This window comes from Panthera onca, chromosome B1 (assembly GCF_046562875.1).
Source record: "Panthera onca isolate mPanOnc1 chromosome B1, mPanOnc1 haplotype 2, whole genome shotgun sequence".
NCBI classification, from domain to species: domain Eukaryota; kingdom Metazoa; phylum Chordata; class Mammalia; order Carnivora; family Felidae; genus Panthera; species Panthera onca.
The window spans coordinates 29,734,770-29,762,752 of NC_138342.1; positions in this window are offsets into that span (position 1 = coordinate 29,734,770).

Genomic DNA, 27,983 nt, shown 5'->3' on the forward strand with positions numbered 1-27,983 from the left:
GCCAACAGATGCACGAAAAGATGTTCAACATCACTGATCATCATGGAAATATAAATCAAAACTATGATGAGATACCACCTCACACCTGTTAAGAATGACTAAAATTAACAACACAATATACAACAGGTGTTGACAAGGATATGGAGAAAGAGGAACCCTCTTACAGTGTCAGTGGTAATGAAAACTGATACAGCCACTCTGGAAAACAGTATGGAGGTTCCTCAAAAAAGATAAAAAAGAGAACTACCCTACAATTCAGCAATTGCACTACTAAGTATTTGCCCAATGAATACAAAAATAAAAATTCAAAGGAGTACATGTACCCCAGTGTTTATAGCAGCATTATCAACAATAGCTAAACTATGGAAAGAGCCCAAATGTCCATCATATATATAGATATGATGGAATTTTACTCAGCCTTCATTATTTCATCCAATATTACTTCAAAAAGAATGAAATCTTGCCATTTGCAATGATGTGGATGGAGCTACAGTGTATTATGCTAAGAAAAATAAGTCAAAGAAAGACAAATACCATATGATTTTATCTACATGAGGAATCTAAGAAACAAAACACATGAACATATGGGAGAAAGAAAGGCAGGCAAACCACAAGAGACTCTTAAAGAGAACAAATTGAGAGGTGATGGAGGGAGGTGGTGGGTGGGCTAAATGGGTTATGGGTATTAAGGAGGGCACTTGTTATGATGAGCACTGAATGTTATATGTAAGCGATAAATCACTAAATTCTATTCTTGAAACCGATATTACACTATATGTTAACTAGAATTTAAATAAAAATTTGGGGGAAAAAAGTGATTGTTTCCCCAATACCCATTCATGATAAAAACTCATTCTCAGTAGACTAGGAATAGTGGGGAACTTCCTTCACTTGATATAGAATACCTAAAAAAAATCCACAGATAATATCATACTTAATACTGAGAAACTCAAAGTGTTTCTATGAAGACCAGGTAAATGTCACAAATGTACTTCCTCATCACTCTTTTCAACATTGTACTGGAAGTCCTTGCTAATGCAGGAAGGAAAGAAAAGGAAATTTAAAAAGGCAGGGCGCCTGGGTGGCTCAGTCAGTTGAGAGTCCAACTATGGCTCAGGTCATCATCTCGCAGTTCGTGGGTTCAAGCCCCGTATCGGGCTCTGTGCTGACACCTCAGGGCCTGGAGCCTGTTTCAGATTCTGTGTCTCCCTCTCTCTCTGCCCCTCCCCTGTTCACGCTCTGTCTCTGTCTCAATAATAAATAAACATTAAAAAAATTTTAAAGGCATATATCTTTGGGAGGAAGATATAAAAATGTCTTTGTTCACATATGACATGATCATCTACATAGAAAATATGAAATAACAAAAAAAATCTCTTGGCACTAATAAGCAATTATAACAAGACTGCAAGGTATAAAGTTAGTATGCAAAAGTCCATTGCTTTCCTATAAACCAAAATAAACAAGTAGAATTTGAAATTTAAAACACAATATCATTCCATAAAAAATGAAATACTTAGGTATTAACCTAACAAACTAGAAAAAAAAAAACTAATAAAAGAAATCAAAGAACTAAATAAAAGGGAGATAGTCCATATTCATGGATAGGAAGTCTCAATACTGTAATGATCTCAGTTGTTTCCAGCTTGACCTAGAGATTCAATGCTGTGTCAATCAATATCCCTGCAAGTTATTTTATATATATTAAGAAAAAAAAAACTGATTCTAAAGTTTATATGGAGTCCAATACACAAAATAGACTAGATAATATTTAGGGAGAAGAACAAAGTAGGATGATAGATAGTACCTGACATCAAGACTTACTACAGAGGCTACAGTAATTAAGATGTGTGGTATTAACAAAGTAATAGAAAGATAAATGGAACAGATTAGAGAGTATAGAAATAGACCCACACAAATATCGTCAACATATCTCTGACAAAGAAGCAAAGTCAATAGAGTGAAGTACAGATAGTGTCTTCAATGAATGGTGCTGAAAACAGTAGACATCTACATGCAAAACAAACAAACAAACAAACAAAAAAACATGAATTTAGACCCAGACCTACACTCTTCACAAAAATTAACTCAAAAGATATTGAATCCAAATGTTAAAACATAAAATTATAAACCTCCTAGAAGATAATATAGGAGAAGCATATGTGATTTTGGATATGTTTATGCCTTTTTGGACATAACATCAAAGACATGATCCATGAAAGAAAAAAATCGATAAGTTGGACTTCATTAATACTAAAAACTTATGCTCTGTGAAAAATACAATGTCAAGAGAATTAGAAGATAAACCACAGATTGGGAGAAAATATTTCAAAAGAAATCTCTTATAAAGGACCGTTATCCAGAATAAACAAAGAACTTTTTTTTTTAATTTTTTTAAATGTTCATTTATCTTTGAGATAGAGAGACAGAGGGAGACAGAGTGCGATCAGGGTAGGGGCAGAGAGAGGGAGACAGAATCCGAAGCAGGTTCCAGGCTCTCAGCTGTCAGCACAGAGCCCGACATGGGGCTCAAACTCATGAACCACGAGATCAACTTGAGCTGAAGTTGGACGCTTAACAGACTGAGCCACCCAGGAGTCCCTAAACAAAGAATTCTTAAAACTCAACTATAAAAAACAGAAAGCCCACTTAAAAAAATAGTCCACAGACCTTAACAGACACCTCACTAAAGAAGATATATAGATGGGGGAAAAAAAAGCGTATATCAAAAAGTGCCCATATCTTTGTCATTAAAACAACGAGATACCAGTAGGTACCGAATCAGAATGGCCAGAATCTGGAACACTGACAACACCCAATCCTGGTGAGGGTATGGAGCAATAGGAACTCTCATTCATTGCTGGTGGGAACACAAAATGATTCAGCCACTTTGGGAAATAGTTTGGCAGTTTTCTATAAAACTAGACATATCTTTATCATGGTACCCAGTAAGTATGCTTCTTGGTATTTACTCAAAGGAGTTGAAAATCTATGTCTACACAAAAACCTGCACATGAATATTTACAGCAGCTTTATTTATGATTGTCAAAACTTGGAAGCAACCAAGATGTCCCTCAGTAGGTGAATGGATAAGTAAACTTTGGTGTTTTCAGAGGATAGAATATTATTCATCAGCACTAAAAAGTGAGTTATCAAGCCATGAAAAAAACTTGGAAGAAACTAAAATACCTATTACTCAATGCCAGAAGCCAAACCAAAAATAGTGTGTACTATAGGATTCCAACTATATGACATTCTAGAAAAGGCAAAACTTTGGTGATAATGAAAAGATTTGCTAGGAGTGAAGGGATGAGGGAGGGATGAATAGGCAGAGCACATAAGAGTATTAAGGTAGTGAAAATATCCTGTATGATATCATAACGATGAATATATGTCATTATGCATTTGTCTAAACCCAAGAGTGAACCCTAAGGTAAACTATGGACTTTGGGTACCTCTGATGTATCAGTGTAGATTCATCCTTGGTAACAAACGTACTACACTGGTGGTGAAGGAGAATGCACATGTGAGGACAGGGAGTATGTGGGGTATCTCCACACCTTCTCAATTTTGCTGGAATTTACAACGGCTCTAAAAATATTAAATATTGTTTTACAAAGTTATTATTCTCCAGGTACATGATAACATCTACAAAGGGAGTCCAGTCTGCTTAGATCAAGGAAGCTAGAGAATGTTGACTGGGAGTGGGCTTATGGAGAAGTCAGGCACTTCAAGTAAAAGGTATTTAATAACCATTAGTCAAATGAAGGGGTACTGAATCTGAGTTTGTGCTATACTGTGAGGGGGTAAGTGTCTATATTTCTTCTAGAACTTAGTATATGTACCCTTGTCTAGTTATTTCTCAGCTCCTAATGTGGTGCCTAGTATATGATTAGTATTTAATTAAAATGAGCTAAGTAAAATAATGTCTATGGAAATGGCCATTGACATCGGGAGCCTATTTATTGTACTAGTTGTGGGAACAGAAATGAGATCCTGCATTGGAATTTAATGATGGAATAATAAACTCTTCACAGAGTGTTATGACCAATTATCTATTTCAGTGTCCTAGTGCCTGCCACCCGGAAGTTAGTGCACAGTGATTACTAACTCAGATAGGAAAATTATTGCATAAATAAATAAATAAATAACAGAACAAAGCAACTGACAAAAAAGCCCGACAACTAAAACTTAACTATTCATGGAGATGTGAAAAATGACCAAGAATCGGAAGTAGTTATTTTAAATTATGAATTTAATACAATTTACGATATCATATAAAAATGAATTAACCTGGCTTCTTTTTAAAATCTTTTTAAATGCTTATTTTTGAGAGAGAGAGAGAGAGCTCAAGGGGGAGGGGCAGAGAGAGAGGGAAACACAGAATATAAAGCAGGCTCCAGGCTCTGAGCTGTCAGCACAGAGCCTGACACAGGGCTTGAACCCAAGAACTGTGAGATCATGACTGGAGCTGAAGTCCTATGCTCAACTGACTGAGCCACCCAGGCACCCCAACCTGGCTTTTAAGATCAAAATGTAATATATTAATTTATACCTTATAATCTGTAACAATGCAGGAGTGATACAAATTAAAAGGTAAAAATTAATCAAAGGAATATATATCCCTCTAGAAAATTGAAAAATATCAGTTACTTTGATCCTCTGCAATCAGAATGGACAAAACATTGGAAAACACATTGCAAAAAATACTCTCCGCCTGACTTACATCAATCTCTTTTATCTTCCCTCTAGCTGACTCAGTAATTAATAGATACTATCTCTGTCTATATTGGGCATTGTTGACATCATTTTTTTTCAGCTAAGTTTTTTTTTCTTTTAATGAGCATTAACAAATAATCTATTCTAATATCACTTTCCAAATTCATTGGAAATAATCATAAAATTATGGGCACCTGGGTGGCTCAGTCGTTTAGGCATCAGACTTCAGCTCAGGTCATGATCTGGTGGTTTGTGAGTTCGAGCCCCGCATCAGGCCCTATGCTGGAAGCTCAGAGCCTGGACCCTGCTTCAGATTCTGTGTCTCCCCCTCTCTCTGCCCCTCCCATGCTGATGCTCTGTATCTCTTTGTCTCCTAATAATACATAAATAATACATAAATGTAAAAAATTAAGAAAAAAAGAAATCATAAAATTAAAAGCAGAATTAAAAGACAATGTCATTTTAGAAAAAGTAGCAGATGACCTATCTGGCTCTGAAACACCAACACAAAATGCATTTTTATTTATCTTATAATACTTCAGGGTTTCCCTATAAAAGATAAAATTGAAGTGAATGGATTTTTTAAAAATCTAAACTCATTATGTCCTTGAGTTTTCTTTCTCTTTTTAAAATTATTTATTTGCTTTGAGAGAGAGAGAGACAGAGAGAAAGAGAGAGAGAGCGCACATGCTTGCACAGGCACACAAGTTGGGCAGGGGCAGAGAGAGACTCCCAAGCAGGGTCCACCCCTTCAGCACAGAGTCTTTTGCAGGGCTTCTCGATCATATGTACCTATTTTAAGAGAGGAGATAGGACTTTCACCGATTATTAAATATGTCTGCATTAGGATCTTCCAAAGAAACAGATCCAATAGGTTATTTATTATATGTTATTTTGAAATATATTTATTACACATTATTTTATTTATATTTATAAAGTGATGTATTATGAGGAACTGATTTATGTGATTATGGAGGCTGTGAAGTCCGACAGCCTCCCATCTGCAAGCTGGAGACCCAGGAAAGCCAATGATATACATCAGTTCATGACCAGAGGCCTGAGAAGTAGAAGGCAATGGTTTTAGTTCAAAGGCAGGAGGAAACTGATGTCCAACTCAAATTGGCAGCAAGAAAGAATTCGGCCTTCCTCTGCCTTTTTGTTCTGTTCAGGCCTTAAATGGATGGGATGATGTCCATTCACACTGAGGAGAATCCACTAATTCAAAGGCTAATCTCTTCCAGAAACACTCCCACAGACCCACTCAAAAATAATGCTTAACCAGTCAAGTTGACACACAAAATTAACCATCACAATATCTATGACCAACGAAACACTAAAGACCATTGAAAACTCATTCAACTGTACTTATTTTGCTAAAGACTCGCTAAAGACTGAGCCATTTGATCTATCTTCTTTTAATGAGCAAAAATCTTACAGTAAATCTAATTTCTCTGATTCAATGTCATTTTCATTTGCAGCCTAAATTTCAGTTTTTGTCTTTAGTCATTGGCTCTTTGCCTCTTTTTTCCCCCTCTGAGAGAAAGCAAGAGCACAAGGGGGGAGGGGCAGAAGAAGACAGAGAGAAAAAAAATCTTAAGTGGGCTCTAAGCTCAGCTCAGAGCCTGACACAGGGCTCAGTCCATGGCCTGAGCTGAAACCAAGAGATCATGATCTGAGCAGAAATCAAGAGTTGGATGCTTAATCTATCGATCCACCCAGGCACCCCGAGTCATTGCCTCTTCTGTTTATGCGTATTCTTTCTTACAATTTCATCTTCTTTTTGGCTTTAGTTACCGTTTGTGTACTGTTGAATGTTTTCTCTTTATCTCAATCTCTGATCCTCCTCCCGTGCTATAACAACCGAAGTGTAGCTTTGGTATATCTTTATTGCATGTTTCACATTTCTTTAGTGTGTGTTTCTAAATGAACTGATTAACATTCACCCACTCAAAATCTATTGTGAAATTTTCATTTCCTATAACAATCAATGTCATCATCCATCCAGTTTCTTAAGGTCTTCATTAAATCACACCTATTGTAGCTTCTCCTTTTAGGGTACAAAATTTCTTTAATTTTGTTGAATAAATGTCTCTTGAATCTTCTCTTCTTTCACACCGTTATATCTAAATTTAAGCTCTTGTCAAGACTTAATGAGTAATGGCAACTTCCTCCTGAATCTTCTTTCTCCTAAATCCATTCAATTTCTCTTCTAATGTCACCAAAATAAATTACTGGAAAAAACAATATTTTTGGTTAAACATGCTTTCTTGTGTTTTCAACTCCTAGCACTTACTTTAGAGGCCACTTCTGGGCAATAGACTTGAAAAATGGAAACCTGAGTAAGGTGGAAGTGCCCACAGTGACCCCAAACCCCTGGCTGAATACAAACAGGCTCATTAAGTGACTCACCTTGAAATAACCATAGGCCCTAAGTAACCAATGTGCTACCAATTTTTTTAATTAATTATTAATTAATTAATTAATTATTAATTAATTAATTAATTATTTATGTTGAGAGAGAGAGAGAGAGAGAGAGAGAGAGAGAAAGCATGAGTGGGGAAAGGACAGAGAGAGAGGAGAGAGAGAATCCCAAGCAGGCCCCACACTGCCAGCACAAAGGCCAATGTGGGGTTCAATCCCATGAAATCATGAGATCATGACCTGAGCTGAAATCAAGAGTTGACACTCAACCAACTGAGCCATCCAGGCATTGCCCAATGGGCTGCTTAAAACCAGCCACAGTTACCAAAAAAGGGAAAAGTCCATAAGTCCCCCTACCTCCTCACCTTTCCAATTTAAATATACCCTCCCAAATAAATAAATAAATAAATAATCCATCCCCACCCACTGGTTTGTGGCAGACTGTTCTCTCCTTTGATGTCCTGTCCACTGCTCCCTAGTGGTGTATTCAATAAACTTCTTTCTCCTTTGTTCTGCCTTGGGTGAATTGTTTTACCAGTTGTGCCACCAGCTTCCACAGATTCAGGTCACCTCACATTTTGGAACTCCTGTGTGATCAAAGAGACCCACCCTTCCCACACAGCACTACATTTTTTTTTTTTTTTTTTTTGCATTCTTGCTTCCCTCATTACATAGTAATGCTGGATGTCTCACCCACCTTTCCAGTGACTCCCCTAGTCCAGAGTATGTAAGGAACAAATAAAACTACAGCCAAGATGGCTGGCTATCTGTCTACAAAACGTGTGCTTCCCCTTCCATAGTGTTGAGTTCGGGGACACATCGGCACAGCTGTGGACTACATTTCCAAACTCCCGTATAGTGCGTGTGACTAATTCCCAACAGTGAAATTTAGGAGAAGTGATATATTGCTTCTAGACCATGACTTTTAACAATTTGGTAGATGTTACTCTCATTTTTATCTTTTACTAGATGAATTCAGAAAATTCCAAGGCCTTGTAGAAAAAAACAAAAAAAAGCCAAAGATTGAAAAACTCTAAGAACCTGAAAACATACATTAGAGGGGAGCTTTTGCCCTGCCAGAAGGACATTCACTGGGGAACATGAGTGAGAATACATTTCTATTATATTAAGACATATTTGTTTAAAGTGTTATGGCTGCTAATTATTCCTAATATAACTAGATTCCAGTATAACTAATTATTCCAATATAACTTAGTATTCCAATACTTAAGTATTTTGAAATAAATGTTTATAATATACCTACAGGTTATACATTTGCACAAATGGGTGAAGGCAGCAAAAAAGAAAAGCATTCCTCCTTGCATTTCCTAAAATGTGATTACAGTATAATGATCTGCCATTCAAAATATACCTCTTCCTTCCCATATAGAGGGGAAAAAAACAGTAGAATATTATTCAGAACATATCACAAAATTTGCGTCTTTATAAAATTTCTCCATTTTAATAGGATTTTACTTTTAACACACAATTGAAAAGGGCCATTTTGTTCAAGAAATTTAAGAAAAAGAACAATACAAATAATTAAAGAAAATCCAGACCACACTGACAACTAATTAGGGCAATGAAAGCATTTGGATAAGAGCCCAGTTAAAACTATCCAAGAAAAATAGATTAAGCTATTTGAATAACTACATTATACACATTGTTTCTTCATATAAACTGTGTGAGTATCTTGAGATTGCTTATTTTGCCCAGTTTGTATGTAATGGTTTTTCCCATATTTGCATTGTCAGTCATTTTGGTAAAATTGAATTAAGTGGGAAAAGAAAATTTAATCAAGAACTTTCCCCTCCAGCACTCTATCCTTCCTGTTATACATTAGAAATTTGTGAAATGAGATTTATATATATATATATATATATATATATATATATATATATATACACATACGTGTGTGTATATATATGTACATGTGTACATATATATATATACACACACATATACACACACATATACACACATATATATACATATATACACACACACATATATATATGTACACATATATACATATATATGTATAGGTATGTGAGGTGATGAATGCATAATATAGAGACCTATTTAGACTTGAATTTTATGTAGATATATGCATCAGGTCTTTTTGAGTATAATACAATACATGTTCAGAGTACAATAATTACCAATTTTTATTGATCTTACTATCTGCAAAAGTCTGAAGTCTACTTGGTTCTTGCTACTCAAAGTTTGAGCCATGGACCAATTAAACCAACATCACCCAGAGCTTGTTGGAAATGCAGAACTTCAAGTCTCACCTTAGCTGATTTAGTTGATTTGTATATATGTTAAAATTTGACAATCACTTCTCTAGGTAAAAAAGAGAAAATAGATAATGTGTTAATGACAGCCTCAAAGGGATGCACTACTCTGACAATTTTTTTATTCCAGTTTAAATAACATATTTCCTGAAATTAGGACTTTTGTGAGTAACACTATCTAGACTAAATCAGTTGCCTCTTTAGCCTTTGAGTACTAGCATTAAGCTTTAGAGAAAGAGGCAAGATCTTCTTATACAGGCTTTGTTATCAGTTAAGATGCTTCCAGCTAAAAATAATGAAAAAAAATCATCTCCACTATTCTTAGGTAGGAAGAAATCCTTGGGATCACAGGTTAGGGTGGCCCTCAAAAATGACTGACTCCAACAGCTCTGGTTTCTTTTGTTGGCAGTTCCCTTGGCTTTACCTTTTTTCTATGGAGCTTCATTTGGAAGCTACCAAAAGACAGCAGAAAAAGTGACAGGTCTTGCATATGGCAAAGTGATTCCAGATGAATAGAGACTATCTTTCCTTGTGACTAACACTTAAGAAAAAGAATTTTTTTTTCAGGTTTCCCACAAATATCTCTTTGCTTTTCATTGTTTCATTAGGACATCATGCCCTTGCAAAATCAGTCCTTGCAATCTCCAGGAATGTGATTCATTCATTGACTTTGACAAGAATTCTTGAAATAATGATTGTCAAGGGCTTGAAAGTACCTTCATTGACCTACTGTCTGGATCAATTCCTTCAACTGTTTCTCAAGTACCTATTCAATAAGGGGGAGGGGTGAAAGTTGAAAAGCGAATCACAGTGTTTACCAAATTCTACATTTCTTTTATGAGACTCTCATAATTGTGCCTCTCTCTTCTCATTACCATCTCTCTGATCATATTGTCACATGACCTTCTGACACTTGAATAAAACTAGTTGCTTAAACATGACACTTGTTCTACTGTACAGTTTTCATTATGTCCAAAGCTTTCCCCTGGCTCTTTGAGGGATTAATCTTTTTTTTTCTTTTTTTAATGTAATTGTTTTGTTTTGTTTTTCCTACCATAATTCCCACTTCAAGGATTCACTAAGGCCACCCAACCAAGCATAACCTCCATGCCCAGGAATTTCTTTCATCTGTATTTCCCATTGCAGAAGCATGCTCTAATAGAGTGGAGCCAGCTCTTCAGGAAGCTGAGACCAATGTTTACTGTGCATGACTAAGTGAGAGGAAATCCTGTTGCCTTTTGGATGACCAGCTTGAATGTGTTCCCCTTAGTTACTGAAAGATACTAAACAACATAAAACCATATCAACTCTTTCAGGTATGATTCTATGGCACACAAAAGCACAGGTCCAGAGAGATACAGGACAGGATTTGTCTGTATCTCAAACACATTTGAAATGTCAAACACATTCCAGTCTCAAGAAAAGTTCAAGTTAGTGTACCAGGGCTGCAGTGGCAATTTTTACTCTTCCTCTCTGTTAGCAAGCCAGGCTCTTTTTGCTTGCTTAAGTCTCTGGCATATATATATATATATATATATATATATATATATATATATATATTTTTTTTTTTTTTTTCCAAATATATTCCAAATATATTTGTTGAATGAAGGAACTCTAATCTTGAGTAAACTGGCTGAGAGTTCCATATTTTTAAAAATGGTCCATGAATTTTGCCTTATTAATTATGATCATTGCTTGATACTCCAAACAATGATTAGAAGAGAGCTCTCTTCTTGGCTTTAGAATTATTTTTTCTCTTTTATTTTAAGACTTGGAATTAATCATAAGGTAGATGAGCAAAGCCTAAACAATAAATGGGCATATTAAATTTTTAAATGTTCATTAATTTATTTCTGAGAGATAGAGTGAGTGGGGGAGGGGCAGAGAGAGAGAGAGAGAGAGAGAGAGAGAGAGAGAGAGAAAGAGAATCCAAAACAGGCTCCGCACTGTCAGGGCAGAGACTGACATGGGGCTCGAAGTCACGAACTATGAGATCATGACCTAAGCCGAAGTCGGACACTTAACTGAGCCACCCAGGGAACCCAAACGAACATATTAATTTTAAAAGAGTTTAAGCAAGCCAATTTACATTGAAATTTGCCTGACATGAGTCAATGGTAACTGCTTATAAGTGAAGAAATAATATACATCATATATGTGCCCTTAATGGTTGATATACATAAATGAATTATCAAATGAATTAAGGATATCCACAGTATTTCGGAATATCTGGAAAAATTTTCCCCTTTAGGTTCTGATCATTTCCTCCATCTCTTCAGATGCTATTCATTTTTCACTCCTCATTCCACACAGTCTTCTGGTGAGACCTCCCAACTGGACAAGTCCATAGAATTTTTTTTTTCTGTTTCTTATATGTTAATAGCCCTTACAGACTAGATATTAGTCTCTAATAGTTTTGTGGCTATCAATCTTCTTTTGCCAATATAATTCAAATTTCTCAAGACCACAGTAAAATCAGCATACTTATACCCTACACAGGATGGAACATAAAATAAGCCATTGATGAAGACTAATTGACTAAAAAAAAATCACCAAAAGTCCATTTCCTTTCCTTCATTTCCAAACTAAATGTGACATTTACAAAGAATATGGTAAAAATCGTTGTGGCTTAAAATTATTTGTTCCACCTTAAAACCACCTCCACATATTTCTAGCATGACTCTTCTCATTGTTGATTCAATGATGCACAGATGGTGAATCCTCTCTCCATGTCTTGTGCCTTGCTATGATCATTCTGCTTCCTCTGGTGCCCAATCCACCAGCAAATGACAACAATAATACCTTAACACTTCTAACAACTGTATTCTTTTTTCCAATGCTATCTTTTTTTTTAATTTTCTTTTTTTAACGTTTATTTATTTTTGAGACAGAGAGAGACAGAGCATGAACAGGGCAGGGGCAGAGAGAGAGGGAGAAACAGAACCTGAAACAGGCTCCAGGCTCTGAGCTGTCAGCACAGAGCCCGACGCGGGGCTCGAACTCACGGACCATGAGGTCATGACCTGAGCCGAAGTCGGACGCTTAACCGACCAAGCCACCCAGGCGCCCCACCAATGCTATCTTTGTACAAACACCTCTAATATTTGCCTAGCAAAGAGTGAACATATTAAGAATAAATTCAATAAAGTATATTTTAAAATATAAAAATACAGGAGCACCTGGGTGGCTCAGTTGGTTAAGCATCTAACTCTTGATTTTGACTTCGATCATGATCTCAAGATTGGTGGGATCCAGCCCTGCTTCAGTCTCTGCACTGACAAAGCGGAGCCTGCTTGGAATTCTATCACTCCCTCTCTCTCTGCCCCTTCCTAACTCATGTGCACACTCTCTCTCTCACAAAATAGAGAAGCATTTTTTTTTAAACTTAAAAAAATATTTATATAAATACAAATAGAACCCTATTATAACATATCTCATCACTAGATTCAGATCATATTGCAAACAACATCCCTGGAAACAGCAAAATCACGGAGAATAAAATTATTAAGACAGGAATTTGCACTGTAAATTGCCTATTTCATAAAAGATAGTAAAGTTTTCAGAATAATGTAACACTAGGGTTACCAAAGCCTTGATCTAGAAGACATTAGTAAGAGTGTCTTGAAAATGTGATATTCACATAAGACTGGGACATGTTGAACTTAAATCCCTCTCCCATGAATTTATTTGGGGGTGAAGGCTCTAAGGTACATGGAAAAAGGAAACTCCTTTGAATATGTTGCAATTATAGAATAAAGTTTCAAATCTATTCAAGCACAAAGGAATATTTCTATGGAGAACCTATTAACTAGTAGAGGTGTTTTGAGGGACATTGGGGAATGCTGAGGTAGTTAAAATGGATTTGTACTGGAAATCAAGAAAGCTAATTTCTAGTCTTAGACAGGTAGCTCCAGGGCTTAGGGAATCACACAATTACTGCAAAGCAGACACGTGCATTCTGTTCCAATTAAAATAGATCTTTAAATGCATTTCATCCATGAATTAAAAAATATAGTACTGATATTTCTCTTTGGATTCTCTGAGTTTCAATAAGAGCAACCCCAATTCAAATACATGTCCTAAGGCTTAAGGTTACACAATGGTGTAACTGGTCCAGGCCACACTTTTTTTTTTTTTTCCCTTGTCTCTACTGGGTGTCCTACTTTTACTTCAATGGGTAGAATTCCCCTCATTGTCTCAAAATGCTTTCTCCAGCTACTTGGCTGCATTCATCTGTATTCTGCAAATGTGGGAGAGTATTTTTTCCCCAAATTTTCAGCAAATTCTGAGCTTTACTCCAATTAGACTCAGCATTATATACTCCATGAACTAATCACATTGGCCAGACTTTGAAATGCACCAATAGGGTTCATCCTAGGTCATGTGCTCCTACCCCTGCAAGCAGGAAGGGGTTTAGTTTCCCTCAAGCTATAAGGATCTCTAGTGGCAAATGGGGATCTCGAAAAATACAAAATAAGACACGGGCATGCATTCAGCAACAAAAATTATCCTTTTCATTAGAGAAGAATGCAGAAAGGATCAAAATTATAAATTTATAAAATGATAAAAGCTTAAAAAGAGAAGAGTAGTAAATGAAAATAAGTGATCTGAGCTGAATCTTTAAAAATACACATGTTATGTGAATAATAGACATTGTTATCTAAGCATATCTTTTTAAAACGTAATCCTCACTTTGTTAGTGAATCAAACCATTCTTTTATAGCAAACTAATCTGTGTTTTCGGTAAGACATCCAAATGCCTACAGAAACTGGACAGTTGCTGATTTTCATCGAAAATTTAATTAGGAACACAATTTCAAAGAGTGAATGACACAAAAACCAAATGAGATGACAAGTTTTCCGCAACTTTTTTTCACACGCTTAAGAAAATACACTTTTGATTTTACCAATGAAATTTTAGTGCATTTACTCAGATTTTGAAAACCCATTAATTGCATATATTATATTATATTAATTATATTTATTATATTATATTATATTAATTGTATTATATTAGATGTACAAACTTCTGAAATGAGAAATGTTAGCTCTTAACAGTGACGGACTAAATTTTAATAAGTAGGAAATTTTTAGCTTTGAATTCAAAGAGCCCAAAACATTTATGTATTCACTGGTACTATATCGAAAACAACAAAGAATGTTTAAGTCATACAGTATGTGCTCTTTAAGACAAAACAAAAATGATAAAGAATGCTTACTGACATAATTTGTTATACTTGCATGAAGAGTTCAACACGAGATTCAGCACATTATGAACTGCTCTGGTAATACATATCTCTAAAACCCAGAAAAGACCGTGTCCTACCCCTTGGCTTATGAGCAAGGTACAAGCCTAGAGATAGTCCCATGTTGGGTTTGGTAGGTCTGGTTTAAACCCTGTATGTTTTTGGTTTTGTTTTTGTTTCTTGTTTTAAAGCACCCTAGGACACTTCTACAAGCGCCTGCAGCTTGTAGCCATCCCTGATGGAGGTACCGGCAAGGTGATGCCGGCAGTGGGTGAGACCCACCACCTCCCTCCCTGTGTGCGAGGCTCCCAGCACCCTGGTTCTCTAAGGACACGCAGTCCTTCTTCACCCCTGGGCAGTGAGCTCCTCTTTATGGAAGAAGGTGCAGCACCTACAGGTTATCTCAGCACTGCTTTCTTTGAGCACTCCTCATTCTGGGCTCCAGAGAAAGTGTCACCAGCCCAGCCCTGACAATTTTTGACAAGTAAGCCACAGTGACTCAGGAGGAAGAGTCTGACAGGGTCACTCATGAATGTCTTTCAGGAGAGGGAGTGTTCTGGCAGCTGGCTCTGCTGCTTCCTTGCTAGTTCCCTGGGGGCCAGGTGTTCCCCTCAGCCTCAGCCCCAGCCCTGAGGTCACCATCTGAACACAAGGGACTGAAGTGTGACCACAAACCACCTCACTTCTCCCCCTGGATTAGATCTCACAGATGTGGCAAAAAGAAGGCCTTCAGCTGGGCCTGGACCACAGGCCTGATAAGCTGTGCAGGTCTGGTCACTGGAGAGCCCTCCGCTCTCCCTCACCTGCGGCCACTTTTGTTTTCATCCTCTCCCCACCCTCCCTATCCTTGCAGAATCAGGCTTTACAAAATAGCTAAGATTCTGGGGCACCTGGGTGCCTCAGTCCATTAAGCATCTGACTCTTGATTTCAGATCAGGTCATGATCTCAGGATTGGTGAGATCAAGCCCCACATTAGGCTCTGTGCTGGCAGTGCAGAGCCTGCTTGGGATTCTCTGTGTGCCTCTCTCCCTGCCCCTCCCTGACTTGCGCTCTCTCTCTCTCTCTCTCTCTCTCTCTCAAAATAAAGAAACTGTAAAAAGCATTAAAAAAAAACAGCTAACTCCTTCACTTCAAAGGTAAACACTCCATCTTTGACAAAGACAATGAGTGTTAGTGTCGATCTTAAGTAAAGTGCTGTGCACATTTGGCATTGAGCTCCCAACTTGCAATCAGAACAGATTTGTGCCCCTCTTATTTGGAAATTATCAAGTTACCACTGCATCACATCTTATACCAACACAATGTATTTTTTTAAAACTGTTGCTTGAGATTTCCTTTTGTCTAGATCCAAAGAATACTGAGAAATTCTTTGTTCTAAATGATCCAGTCCTATTTCTTCTTTGATCTCTGTTCTATTCTAGTGTAAGACTCAGTCATATCCTGGTAAAGGCTTCTTCTGGACTGAAGCATCTTGGTAACACCTGTCAAACAGAGGACCTTTATATTCTGTTAACTGCAAAGGGTATGGGCTTGTTTTCGGCTTACTATATTTACATTGATGGGGGTGAGTGTGACATTTAACCAAACAAACAACAGTGCTGAGCACTGTGCTAAGTTTAAGTGTAACGAGCTTAGAGAAGAAATGAGAATGTGATTTTTAAGGTGTGTGCACCATGAGGTGACCATGCTTCAAAGTGAAATTATGGCAAACAATATAAACAGTACAAATGTTAAACTGTGCAGTATGGGGGAGCTACAGGCTATAACAATCATGGAAAACTCTATACGATTAAAAAAAAAAGGCCGGCTTTATTTATATCATTACACACACCTGCAACCTGATGATTTCCTTGCTATTGTCTTTTCTTGGCCCCTCTACCCCTTATTCTTATTTTGTATTGTTTACATAATTTACAAAGTCACAGACACACAGAAGACCCTCAACTAATGATTATAGCATGAGTATTGAAGATGAGTATCAGGTATGTCTCTTAGAGGGTTAGATGTTTTCTTACCAACAAAATGGTTGTGTGTTTCCTCACCTCTCCAAAAACCAATGAGCCAGAGTGACAATTCTCACATCTCATTCTGCACTCCAGGATTGTTTGTAACATATTCCATCCATCCTTCCCCAAACTTGAGTGCAATATCAGTAATAAACATTATAAGCACCAATGATTAATTATGCAGGTGGAAGAAACATTATATGCTTAGAAAAAATTCAGTTCAACTTAAGATAGAAATTCTTTCTTAATAAAATAACCTTTCTTCAGGGAAATATTTCACTATTTGGAAGATTCTGGTCAACATTACATGCAGATCCTGCTCTACTTTGGCATGACAAAAACAATACAAAGATATTTGTTTAACAGGAAAAAAAAAGATATACATGTTTTCCTAGTTGCTACTGTGATGGAAATGTGTCTGGAATTCTTCTTTGTGTACTAACATGAACATATTTCAATGTTACCCAGATTGTGTGATCCTTCGTCATTGTGATAAGCCCATCCTATTTGCACATATGAACAATGTTTTTAAAAAATGACTAATATAAAGCGATGGAAAATGAAGTAGACAATAACACAACAGGTGAAGTAGTCATTTAAATTTCCCAGAATAGTTCTCAGTGATTTGTCCATCACTCACTGTTCTTTGTGGTTTAAGTAAAATATTACAGTAAATATCTTCCTCACCCCCAAAATCAATTTTCCTTTACAAACATATTTTACTGTAAAAAGAGCAATAGTTCATGGTGTGTGAATAATAAAAAAAATTGCTATCATCTCCATGCTGCCTTCTGTTTTTCTTGTACATATGGATACGAGAAGAGTCTGTAAGCAAATCAGAGTAGACTAAAATTATCACGTATCATAATTTTGTGGGAGCACTATTTGGCTCTTAGATTTAGATTTCACAACAATAAGCAGATATTGTAGGTGAGACAGGCATTATCTACACCTCTTTAGCACAGTTATGCTCTTATTGAACTTGGTTGCTTCGTGTTATCAGGCTTTCAAAATCTTATTTCATGTTTTAATGAATGCTTCAAATTCTGGGTTTATAAACATTTGCTTTATAGGAAGAAAATGGCTTTTAGTTTCTCCTTCTAAACCCAGTTGTCAAAATTGTACACATATCAAAATTATTCAGTTTGAGAATGAAATATCCAATTGAGAGCTATATTCCTGTTTTGTTCTTATATCACCTTTTGTGGTATTTCTAGGAATTGGGTTGCATTGCTTAAAAGTATTAAACAAAAGTGACTATAAAAATAGGAAACAATTGTATGTTTTCTTACATACAGAGATCGACTTCTTCCTCTTGTTATTTGTGAGGTTTTTCCTGAATAATCTTCAGAGCTCCAACCAGTTGAACTTTCAACATTTGCTGATATCTTAGAAGCTGCTTTGTGTAGAGATTTTCCCTAAACTACTATATATATATAATATATATATATATACATATATATATATATACATATATATATATTATATATATATATATATGTGTGTGTATCTATATACACACATGTGTATATAGATACACACACATATATATATGCTATATATATACATATATATATGTATATATATAGCATATATATATAGTATTAGAAAAAAACACTTTTTTAAAGTTTATTTATGAGAGGGAAATAAAGTTTATTTTGAGAGGGGGAAATGGGCAGGGAGAGGGAGCAAGGCAGAATCCTAAGCAGGCTCCATGCTATCAGTCCAGAGCCTGATGCCGGGGTCCATCATCGAGATAGATCATGCATTACCTGAGCCAAAATCAAGAGTTGAATGTTTAACCAACTGAGCCACCCAGGTGCCCCAAAAGAACACTTTGTTTTACAGATTTGGCTGAGGTGTTCCACTGGGTGGTTAAAAGTTTAGACAAAAGTTAGTCATCAGTGACCAAGTTTCTTGCAGATTTTGATTCTACTATGTCTACCTTTATGCAGAAAGTTTTGTAAATTTTAACCCCAGCTATTAAAATAGAAATCTAGAAACTTCCTAGGACAAACATAAAGTCTGCAAGTAATTTCATATTCTATATTTTATATGGAAACTCAATTACCACCAGAAATATGGTGGCAAAGATGTTGTTACTATCCCCATTTCACATGTAAGAACACTGAAACTCAGAGAAAAACCAGACCAATCCACAACACTACTAACTTGGAGGTCTGGGAAACAATCTGAAGTTTTTTTTGTATTTTTTTATTTCAAGTTTTCAACCATTTTCCCTCCAACAATAGGCCTTTGCAGAAGCCAATTTACTTGTGTAATATGCTTTTCTTACAACACATTAAATCTCAATTTAATATTGAACTCAATTGGTTCATCACTTTATTGAACACAATGTTAGTGTCTATGAATATGTGCTACATTATATCCACATTCTACAAAACACATGCACAGGGAATAATTAATTAATGAAGGAAACTTTTAAATGTAAGTATAAGTACAACTGCAAAAACACTTTTAAGTGATGGAGTCTTGCTTACAGGCCATGAGGGTCTTTAGTCATTAAGATATTGAGTGTCATACTAATACTTTTATATGAAAACATCCTTAGACATAACCCAATAAAAATCAGGCAGGCTTTCTCTGATCTCTTCAGTCTTTAATGATGCATTTCTGCTCTGAGTTTGAGGTTAAGGCATAATTCAACAGCTAATTAGATGTGGTCTTTGATCTCTCACTTGTGTTTCATAACTGTCTCATCTCCCTGACTAGATTTTAAGTTCTTTGGGAGAAGATATCCCCACAATCTCTTCTTTTGAATCCTGGAGATTACTTAACATCCAACCTTGTACACATTAGGAGATGAGTACAAATATTTATTCTTTATCAGATCATAATAAAAATGTTTCTTTAGTGATCTTTTTAAGTTACCAGAAACAGATGATAAAGCATGAGCTTTTAAAATCATGTTCCTTGATTTCTACTCTTCCGTCATTCAATCTGCAGCTTACTATATGATGTAAACATACATGGTCTGTCTATGATAAAACATTTTATACAAAAAGTCTTATCAGCCTGGCCTATAACTTAATATAAATTAGTTTTTCCTACTTGCATGAGAAATCAGGCTTATAATGAGAATGCATATGCAGTGTACCTGCAAAGAAAATTCTTTGATATGCTGTAGAGCAAATAGGAACTGCAATTTCATTTAGAAGTTTGCAAGTGGCTTATGTTCAAAGAGAATAAGCCAGGAAAAGTGAGCCTGATTTTCCTTCACTGCTGACTGCTAAACTGAATCAAGTAAGATCCTTTCCATTTCAAGTTATGGAACACACAACTCAAACTGCTCTAATACACTGGTTTATCCACATTGCTGAAAAGTCCAGAAGTAGAGTCAGTTTCAAGTATTTGATTAGGACTCCTCCTCTTCCTTTCCCCTGCAATTCTCTCAGCTCTGTCCTATTCTAATACAGAATTTATTCTCAAGCAGGCTTCTATCACTATAGCAAAATTACTGTGGACTTTTAGGCATGATATATGCATCACCACGTTTTCTCCATCAAATATAATAAAGTTAAACTGATTACATTATCTTTCAGTTAATACCTGGGCATGAGAAAATACCACGGGAGTATTTCATCGGTGATGGCATTATCTGTGATTAATTTTTACATATTAAAAATCAATCCTAAACTGATGCCCACTTCAATTCCTACCACGAGTCATAAGAACAATGCTGGGGAGAAAAATCACAATGAATTCTGTAAGAAACAGAATTGATTGTTTCCTTATAAAGGTCCTACTTTTAGTTTCATATAGGTTATTATTAACCTCACCATAATGATATTTTGAATACCAAAGAATAACTCAGAGGCATGAGTACACTGGACGTCAGGCTTCAATTGTGAAGTGTTCATGATAATGTCGGCACGATCTCCCTAATTACTGTGACCTCATCAATAATAGGAACATTTTGAGAATTCAATTAGTGTAGTGGTGCTTGGGTGGTGCAGCCAGTTGAGCCTCTGACTCTTGACCTGGGCTCAGGTCATGATCTCACAGTTTGTGAGTTCAAGCCCCACATCGGGCTCTGTGCTGATGGTGTGGAGCCTGCTTGGGATTCTCTCTCTCCTCTCAGTCTCTCCCCTACTTGTGTTCTCGCGCTCTCTCTCTCTCTCTCCTCAGAATAAATAAATAAACTCAAAACAATAAAACAAAAAAAAGAATTCAATTACATGTAAATATACCTAGAAAAAAATCCTTAAGTGAATATTTATTTTTGAATTAACTAATACATCTTTACATTAATGTTATGAATAAAGAAATGTTATCCCCACTGTACACATGAAGAATCCGTGGTTTAGTGTTGACTGAGTGATTTGGTGAAGTTTGTACAGCTAAACGTGAGAACAGAAGAGCACAAAAAGACATTCTAAACCTAAGTCTCTTGCTAATCTATCATATTGGACATAGGAGCCTGCATAAAAAAAGCAGGATCTAAACTACACACTCTAAAATATTTAAGGTTATGAAGATAGAGAAAGAATATAAAAATAATAAATACATAATGAATCACTTGTATAGCACTGTTCTTAGATCATATATTAAACTTCATTATGTAGTTTTCCACTTAGGAACAAGGAAATAAAGAAAGATAAATATCAGCCCCTCGATTTAACAGAAGCCTGAGGAGTGAGGAAGGGGGGAAAAAAGGCAAAAGAAGATCCCTGTCTCTGTTTGTGATCAGGATTTTTCATGGTGGAGCTCTCTTCAGTTGCTCTGTCTGGCTACAGATGTATGCACAAAAGGAAATAGATGTAAATCAAAGCAAGGAAAGTAGCCTTCTGACAAACTTCTTTCACGTTTAGGAAACCCACATATCTCAGTTCGTGGAAGATGTTGCAGTTTCTCTATACTTCCTGAAGCACAGATTCCTGCTTCCACAGACTCCATTCTACCCAACTCTCACCGTCTCTTTCAATTTCTCCCTCTTCAATGAATTAATTCCAGAAGCAAACATGCTTTTCTTCTTCACATTGAAAACTAAATCATGGTTCTCTCCCCATTACCCTCCAGCTACTGACTCCTTTCTTTGTCCCATCCAATGCTTGTCTGTGGTCACTGATTTTTAATTTTATTGCACCTGTTTGAACCCTTGCATACAAAACCACTGTCCTCCAGTGTTCCACTGACACTATAAAAACCAAGGTCAGCAATTTTTCTAAGTTGCTGATTCCAATGTTCCATTTTCAGTTATCCTAGTTAACCTAGAAGCAGCATTTGACAAATTTCATTATTCATCCTTGAAACGCATCCTTGGCTTCTTGGACATTGTTCCCTTTTGATTTTTCCTTTCTCATGCTCTTCCTTCACTTCTCAGAAAATTAGGTATTTTCTAATTGCCCCAACCCCTGTATGTTGATGTGAACTTGGGCCCACTTCACAAATACTTCCATTTTTTTTCCTATACTTATTCTCTAGGTGATCTCATCTAGCCCCTTAACTTTAAATATCATCTATATGCTAATGACTTCAATATTTATATCTAGAGCCAGAGACTTATTCCTGAATTTCAAGCACATAAATTCAGCTGCTAACATCAATCCTTAGATGTCTAAATCTCTGATCTCCTCACCTCCCTACACCTGCCCTTCCCATAGTCCATCCCTAAGTCAATAAATGGGAACTTAATTCTTTGACAGTCCCATCCATCAGCAAACCCTGGCAGTCCCATAGTCTAAATTGAGCCAGTAACGGTTTTGAATGTCATTACAAATATATATAGAGAGATACATATATATAGAGATACATATATATATCTATATATACATATATATAGATACATATATGTATATTTATATGTATCTCTATATATATATGTATATATATAAATAATATGGTCCTTTAGCTCCATAAAGTTTGTGCTTAAATGTCACGTTTGAGTGAAGCTTTCTTTCCTTTACATATGACAATTATTACATCTGAAAACTGAAAGATTTTTTTTTTTTCTGTTTAGTATTGATTTCTCTTGACTAGAATGTAAATTCAATGAGGAATTTTTTTTTCCCTATTTTACCTCTTCTCTATCCTACTGCCACAATAATGTCTGGCATATGGTAGTTTGTCAATAAGTACTTTTGAATCAATATATGATTATTTATCTTCAATGTCATTTGATACTTAATCAAATACTCCTTTAGAAGCTTTTTAATTTTTTTTTTTTTTTGGAAATTTGTTGTGAGAAGTTCCTTGTAAATTGCTGACTCTATAATTCTGCAGCTCAGAATACAAAACAACGAACAGAATAGATGCTCTATTAATGTATGAAGAAGGTAGGAGAGAAATGGAATTGAGGAGGAAAGTAAGGATAGGAAGAAATTATTCTGAAATAGGAAATAGGTCATTTCTTATTGCTTAAAGCCACTACAATATTAGTTATTTGTTGTCACAGAATAACCCAAATTATCCTGATACATCACTTTAAAATTTTCATAGCCCTTTTATGTAAATGGTCAATGTGATCATGATTAGTACATTGAGGGTAATATGATTATACTATTTATTATCTAAACTGGGATACTTTGAGGTCCTCAGAGTACTAAAATAATTACAGTTACATATTTTTTGAAATATTTATTTTTTGACTGAAAATGTGTTATGTTGGTAGGCTTATGTAATAGCTCTGCTTAAAAATTATCTTCAGAAATAGTTATTTCCAAAGAATAAAATGTCAGCAAATATAAAGACAAAGACATCAAAATAAATGGTATATTAACATCTCATCATATAACATTAAAATTTAAAAACAACAGAATAATTATACTTGGCACATAATCATGAAGTTTAATTATTTTCTTAGCTTTGTCTCTTTAATACTATATTTTTAAATGAATTTTTTTCAATATGGTCTTAATATATTTTCATTTTCATAAAATTATCTTAAATCTACTTCAAAATTGAAACTTAGGTTAAGATTTTGAAATTGTCATCAAATTTCAGTTGGCTTCTGTGTTAGTTCAGTTCCTTCTAGAAGATCCCAATATGAATTTATATTATACCTGAAAAATTATGGAGGATAAAGGAAAGAAAGACCAAGACTTGGTAGGAAAAGTCTCAAGACCACAATGCTGGTCTGACATCTGTGATATCAGGAAGATACTATAGAAAGAGCTGAGGGCTGGGAAAATTCAGGCTAGGCTGCTATGGCGTCTATAAGCAAAAATTACTCTTTGTATAGAAAGGACCCAGAACCAGCGCCTCCATCATGCTCGGTTATTGGCTGATGTCTTAGTCTGCTCAGACTTCTTTATTTTTTAATGTTTTTATTTATTTTTTGATTGAGAGAGAGAGAGAGAGAGAGAGAGAGAGAGAGACAGTGAGCTAACAGGGGAGGGGCAAAGAGAGCAGGACAGAGAGAATCCCAAGTAGGTTCCACACAGTTCTCAACAAAGAGACCAATTTGGGGCTGGAACCCACAAACCATTGGATCATGACCTGAGCTGAAATGGAGTTGGACACTTAACTGACCGAGCCACCCAGGCACCCCATTCTGCTCAGACTTCTATAACCGAGTACCACATACTCGTCAGTTTAAACAATACACATTTATTTCTCATAGTTCTGGAGGCTGAGAAGTCCAAGACCAATATGCTGGCCAATTTGATTCCTGGTAAGAGCTCTCTTTTCCGCTTGCACATGGCCACCATCTTGCTGTGTTCTCAAATGGCAGAAGGAGAGAGAGAAAGCAAGTTCCCTGGTGTCTCTTCTAAGGACACTACTTCTTTTTTTATAATTTTTAATGTTTATTTTTGAGATGGAGAGAGAGACACACAAACAGAGTGCAAGTCAGTGGGTGGGTGGGGGGGGGGGGTGTGCAGAGAGAGAGGGAGACACAGAATCCGAAGCAGGCTCCAGTCTGTCAGCACAGAGCCTGATGTGGGGCTCAAACTCACAAACCACTAGATCATGGCCCAAGCCAAAGTCAGATGCTCAACCAACTGAGCCACCCAGGCGTCCTTAAGGACACTACTTCTAAGGACACCATCCTTTTGACCTCATTTAACTCCTCCTTAGAGCTCCTATCTTGAAATACAGTCACATTGGAGATTAGTGCTTCAATATATGAATTTGGGGATACAATTCAATCCATTGCAGCTGGGCTGATCTCAGAAGAAATATACTTCATCATGAATGCCACAGCAGATCTTCAGGTGGCAGCTGGAGGATATAAGACAACTACTCTCCTTGCAGCAATTTCTCTGAAAAAAAAAATATATGAGCAGCCACAACTCCTCTTCTGATAAATCTTTCCATGGAAAGCCAATATACTCAATGGAAAATACTCTAAATTCAATTTTTATATTAAAATGTATAAATATTTTACCCCTAAAATACCCACAGTTAATATTATTTGTCTCCATTAAAAATAACTTTCTTTGGAGTATTTGAGTGGCTCAGTTGGTTAAGAGACTGTCTCTTGATTCCATCTCAAGTTATGATCTCATGGTTCATGGGCCCGAGTCCTGTGTTGGGCTCTACACTGACAGTGCAGAGCCTGCTTGAGATTTTCTCTCCCTCTCTCTCTCAAAATAAATAAGTAAACTTAAAAAATAAAAGTACCTTTCTTTGACTAATATATTATAAAAGATAAAAAATAATTTATTTGATGAGTTTATCAAAATTAGATATGCAAAATCATAGGCATTTCCAATTTTATTCCATAATGGTGAAGAAAGAAATGTATGCAATTAAAAATAAGACTTCCATCAAAGATATTTCCCATAGGTTAAGATATCCAAAGTACATTTATGGAATTACAAAAATAAATCTCATACATAATTTCAGTTACCAATTAATTTTTGGTTTCTACCTTGATATTTTAACAATATTCTTCAATGTCTTTTTATTTGCAAGCTTTGTTTTAACAATTGCACAGTGCCTGACTCATTGAATGATTAAAGACCTTCAACTGATTTTAACCAAAATGCAAATCAAATTTAAAAGACATATTAAAATGTTCAGTATCATTGCAGGACACTGAAGGTATAAAATCTTCTAAGTTCCACTTAAAAGTTCCTCTAATAGTCAAACATCTTTAAAATCTAATTGGTGATAAGCAGCAAAGAAAGCACATGCTTTCATGCAGATATATTATTTTGTTTCAACATCATCCATGTTTCAAAAAATGTGCATTTCTGTTACTCTGTATGTGTAGTACTCTAATATTTGTCAGTTTTGACAACCACACGATCTATTTTGATTGGTAGTATATCACAGCTTGTTTGGAGACAATTATGAATTATATGTACAGCTCAATCAATGCAAAGTACACTTATGCTCCATAGAATTCTTAATTCACTAAAGACACTGATCTTTGCCATAACTTCTTCAAGCAAAAAAAAAAAAAAAAAAAAAAAAAAAAAAAAGGATTTTTAATATCACTGTTAAAGCAAAAAAAAAAAAAAAAAGTAACAGAACTTACAATAGTATTTGAAATAGTAATGGAGGCTTCATCTTCAATAGAATGAAATCCGAATATCTTTTCTTTGATTGGATAGAAAATTAAATCATTGTGTTTAATTAACTGATATTTTGTTCCAATCATGTAATGACACTGATATAAAATGGATAGTATTTAGTTTTTTGAGAAACTAAATTCTTCTAGTAATGTAGCAAATATATTCATACATATCAACCCAACTTGTTATATGTGTATAAGAAACTTGGGAATTACCAAATTTAACTTAGAAGAACAGTTTCTGATCAAAATAAAAGGCCATGTTTTCCATACTGATGTAAAAACAATTTATGGGATTAAATCTTCTTTGGGCACTGTCTTCTTTAACTTTTGAACTCAGAACTATTGCTTCCTCATTATATTTGTTTCTTTTGAATTGCACATGGTCAGCAACATCCCTATGATCCCCATGGTATAGATGGTAAAGAGCAACATATTTTATGCAAGTTCCATGTTTAACATTCCTTGTGTTGTGTAAGTTGTGCGTTGCTATATTCACTGCCTTTATATTTCATCAAAAATATTTTTATTTCTATTTAACTCATTATTGCTGAAAAGATTATTGCAAAATTTGAAAAGAAATTGTTACCAAGAATACAATAAATAGTTGTTGATCTACACCACACCATATGTGGCAAAAATAACTTCAGCAAGAGAGTTCGGACTATTCTCCATGGCAAAACAGCTTGGTCCCTATTTCTTGCACATATGTCATGAGTACTGAAGCTATGATTTTCCACGTTTACCACTGTGCCCATTAATTGGCAGCATTCCTGCATCAGTCAAGCCAAGCATGGACCACAGCACAATTGGCTGGTGCAGTGGCAAAAAGGCAGGAACACCAGATCAAATACCCCCCTACTACCACCCAGACAAGGAGTTAGCTGACTATCTGTTTGTGTCTGAATTCATTTCATTAGGGAGTATATTACATGCAGTCCTGAACAGGAGGTATTGGTTATATTACATCTGGAAAGAAGTCAGGAAAAGAGAGGGAGGTATCTCAGTTTTGTTTTCTTTGGTTTTTCACATGTAACCACACATTGAAATGAGTTCTCTCTTCAAAACACATGCATTCCACACAAGCACTGGACGACACCACAGCAGAAGCTGGAAGGACAAACTGGAAGTTGCCCAAATTTGTCCTGTTTAATATTTTACAGCAAATAGTAATAATCCTTCTTTAAAATATGAAGGAGTTAGAATAAGGGCCAGGTATGAGGCCTAAACCAAACGATGTAGGCCTTTTACCTTAGATTACTGTGGTAGTAATTGTTTTAGGCTACCCTTTATTTTCACCTTTTTTATTCATCTTCTGATAACAAATGCAACCCATCTCTTGAATCACATGTGTAAGCATGGGACCCAGGCCTACCCAATCACAATACCCAGGAATGATGATGTGATCCAGGCTGAGGCAACCAGTCAAGTGTGAAACTCCCAACTATTGTTATTGTCAAAAACTGTCCGTCTCCCCAGTGTCATGAGGCTGATGACCCTCTTCCTCACCACATGAAAGGAACAAAGCTGAGTGGTGGAGGGAGAGACAGAGACAAAAAAGGGATTGAGCAAATCGACAATACTGAGCCCTGGGTTCACTCTTGACTGACCCCAGCTCTATGGTAATTCTCAGGGAAGAGAAAGAGTCATATACAATTTGCTTTTTTTTTTATTTTTTTTTTTTTTACTTAAAAGTAACACATAAATACAAATGGATATCTATCATTCCTGATTCTCAAGTAAAGATACTAAAAAATGGAAATGTTAAGTGACACATGCCCATCTGGTTAAGGGGAGAACAAAAAGATTCTA